Source organism: Maylandia zebra, linkage group LG12 (assembly GCF_041146795.1).
Source record: "Maylandia zebra isolate NMK-2024a linkage group LG12, Mzebra_GT3a, whole genome shotgun sequence".
NCBI classification, from domain to species: domain Eukaryota; kingdom Metazoa; phylum Chordata; class Actinopteri; order Cichliformes; family Cichlidae; genus Maylandia; species Maylandia zebra.
The window spans coordinates 9,629,679-9,633,447 of record NC_135178.1 but is presented as its reverse complement, the minus strand read 5'-3'; the positions used below and the strand labels follow the sequence as shown (position 1 = coordinate 9,633,447).

At 37.4% G+C, this 3,769-nt stretch overlaps 1 long non-coding RNA gene across 1 annotated transcript; it reads right to left on the bottom strand.

Moving 5' to 3' along the window:
• Window positions 1-568: 568 nt before the first annotated feature.
• LOC106675161 (uncharacterized) lies at window positions 569-3,305 on the bottom strand. Its single transcript, XR_001341777.4, has 4 exons — window positions 3,030-3,305; window positions 2,550-2,628; window positions 2,076-2,171; window positions 569-1,313 (listed from the first exon to the last, which is right to left on the bottom strand). It is a non-coding gene; the product is annotated as an uncharacterized LOC106675161 (long non-coding RNA).
• Window positions 3,306-3,769: the final 464 nt, after the last annotated feature.

Here is a 3,769-nt window from a genome sequence, read left to right as displayed (position 1 = left end):
CACAACACCTCACTTTTTTTGCCACATGTATCGCAAACAACGTCTCAGCTGTTTGTGGAGGTAAAATACGTTCGCACAATTACGCTCAGCCATTGTTGTGAGTGCACACTAGCGGCTGCGAGACATTTATACAGCCATATTTCGCACATGACTATGAAAGGCGGAAGAGGAAGTAGTTCCTTTGAATGTAGACAATCCGAATGTTATAGTTTCTTTCCACTGCACTGTAAACCCGAACAAGTTGACTGAACTTAAAACTTTTGTGGAAACTGATTACCTCAAAAGATTTAAGTACAAAAACTCATATCTTCTAAGTATGGGGTACTCAAAATTTGTATTTATTGTTAACCTAAAAATTTTAAATTATATTTTATATTTTATTAATTGAGCTTTACTCAAAGACTGTATACTTTAATTTCAATATTTTTGTGTTTCTTGTAGTTTATTATTTTGATGCAACACAATGCAATTATATTACAACCTAAACTCAAATTATCTGATTATTAATTAAAAGATATTTATGTTGTGAGTGTAGACTACTAAAAAAAAAAAAAGTACGGAAATTCAGTTACTTTACATTTTGTTTATTTAACATTTTTTCATGAAAATTTAAAAACATCACAAATGTTTTTATAAAACAACTAACATGGACATCGGCACCATAAAGTGAGCATTATAAATTCTGTGTAGAACATTTATCTTTTTATAAACTCACAAAGGACGACATCAGTCCTAATTGCATCTTTCTCAAAATACACAAAAATGCAAAACAAAAAGTCAAATACTAATCACTTTTTTTTAAATAGAAATGAAAAACAATTTTTTAAAATGGGTACAAAGACGATCAGCTTCCAAATAACCAGATAAGGCAGTCAAGTATAGGAAAATTAGGTAAACTGATGGAGTTAAATCCACCCAAAGCCTGTAGTAAACTTAAAGTGCTTAAAGTGCTTCAAACAAAGTGCTCAGTAACAGAGTGCGTGTCCTGACAAACATTGCCTTATATTCCTTAACAGCATGTAGGCAGGGGTTTCAGGGGTTTGCCGTCATCAAGCCCCATGAAGATATTTTGGACTAAGGCAAATGTGTGAACCAGCTTCCTGGGGTAGTCTAAATGCAGAGCATAGATCAAGCCAAACAATAAAGCAAATGCATTTGCAAATCTGGGAATATCACGCATCACCTAGTCGCCTTTCACCAAAACAGCCATGCTTGAGGAAGTAAAATGGACTGGACTGGGAAGCGCCGTCGGTAACCACTGTGAGAAGGGCAACTGGAGTGTCAATGAGGGTCGACTCATCCAATGCGTCCGCCTGGAATAGACACAGTATCAATGGTAAATGGCCTGTATTTGTATAGCGCTTTACACATTCAGTCATCCAGACATTCACACCCATTCACACACTGGTGATGGCAGCTACATTGTAGCCACAGCCACCCTGGGGCACACTGACAGAGGCGAGGCTGCCGGACACTGGCACCAGCGGGCCCTCTGACCACCACCAGTAGGCAACGGGTGAAGTGTCTTGCCCAAGGACACAACGACCGAGACTGTCGGAGCCAGGGCTCGAACCGGCAACCTTCTGATTACAAGGCGAACTCCCAACTCTTGAGCCACGATCGCCCCAATTAAATGAGTAAGGTTGGTTTGAGAGAATGTGACAAGCATGACCTGTAATCTAGCAAAACATTCAGCAGTGTAGTGGGTTACTTTGTAACGAGTTAGGGTACTCTACTTTTTTTGAAAAATGTACATTAACGTGTTAGCTTCTTGCATTACATAATTTGTATTTTTATTATTTTTCTAAAAAAAAAAGTAATTTTTTATTTCATGACTTTATCTCAAAAAGAAACTAAATCTTGACTTCAGCCTGGTTTTTGGGCCACCTGCAGCATAGCCGAAGTGCTGTGATACGCCTGTGCCCTGCTCCTGACCTGTGTGTGTGTGGGTTTTCTACAGAGAGGGTATTTTGTTTGTACAATTTGGTAGCTGCTAGGGTATTAAATTGTATTTAAAAAAATCCATAGCATTTTATCTTACTGGCAGAATTTAAGTAATGCAAAAATACACTTACATTACATGTCTAAAAGAATTCTGGGTCCTCCTCCCGCAGGTATACAGGAAGGGCACGAAGTACTGCAGTGCGTTTCACGTTGATATCAGGCGCCTCCTAAAAAGGGAAAAGAAAAGTTCATTTAACGCAAAGTTTTCAGGTGTCATTCTTTGGGGAGAATACATGTTTATGAAACTGCATGACATCAGACTCTACTAAATTTTGGAGACTTTTCTTTTAAGATACAACCTTTCTGTCTCTTGTGACAGAGAGTATGTTTCTTAATCATTTGACAAAAACCCTACACAGTATTTTAAAATAGTGTTCTCCAGATCAGAGCTGTGATCTATATAGAACATGGGGTTCAAAGCAAGGAAAAATTGTGTGTTTATCAGTGAAACTTTTAATTTGTGTTAATTTTATCATTATCAATATATGAAATCTTCACCTTAAGGGACTTAATGAATGGTTTCTTCAATAGATCTTTCAACTCACCTGTGTTTACTGTCTCCACCTGAAATTAATTGCAGTCTGAATTTTTTTTTCTTCTGTCTTTTTGTCTTTGGCCTTCAGCCTTGGAAAAAAAAATAAAAATATTGAAAACCTTATCAGCACACTAAATATACAACACCTTGCTATATTTCAATTGTTTTAGATAGAAGTTGCCACTGCTAGCTAAGTCACTTTTGAATGATGCTAATGAGAAGAAAAAAAAAAAACCTGCCGAACAATGAGGCTGCTGTTGTAAAAACGCCAACTTTCTTGCGTTGTGTTTTAATCGGTTAAAACTGTAAAACTGACGACATAATCTATGTTTGAAAAAGAGCGCGAACAACCGCGAACAACTATTCACCACCTGGGTCTGTGCTTTTTAACACAACAGCGCATTCGAAAACAAGTTATTGGCTGCAACATATTAATATACTTGCTTTTTTACGGAAAAAATAAACATAACGAAGGTTCCGTTTTACTTACAAGTTTCTCCAAATGTGTTCTCCAGTCGCTCGAGAAGGGCAGCCATATTGAACAGAATTTTCTGTCAACGTCGTTCAGGTTAGAGAGAAGACGTCATGACGTCATGACGTCCACATGCGGAGCTCGGAAAAAAAAATTTACTCAAAAATCATAATTAAGAAAGCAGTATTTACTCTTAACTTCTAAGCCATGTACAATTATAACTGTTTGAATCGTTAACCGAACAGAAAAGTTTTAAGTTGTTTCAACTTTGTGAGGAATTTTAATTGTTATATCCACAAACTTTATAAGTCAGGTAGACTGTTGGGGTTTACAGTGTGTGTTCCTGTTAATGATAAACTACAAATTTACTCTAAATTACTAAAATATTGATATTTTAATGTGAGAATCGATTCTAGAACATAAATGATTGGTATCAGAGGAATCGATATTTCAGGATCGATCCGCACATCACTAATTCCCACCTCCCACCATTGTGATAACCATCTTACACAGGACCAGAGAGTGGATGCTGTCACATTGCAACAGTGGTTTGCGGATGTGCTCTCCCCCTGCCCAGCCGTATGAATCTCATGGAGCATCAATTTGAAACTGTGTGTTTATGGCCCTACAAGTTACCTGAGCAGATCGTGCAAAAGGAATTTGTGGAAATGCTAAAGCTAGGAGTAATAAAAGAGTTGCACAGTGCTTGATGTAACCCCATAGTTCTTGTAGCGAAGAAAGATGGGTCTGTACGGTTC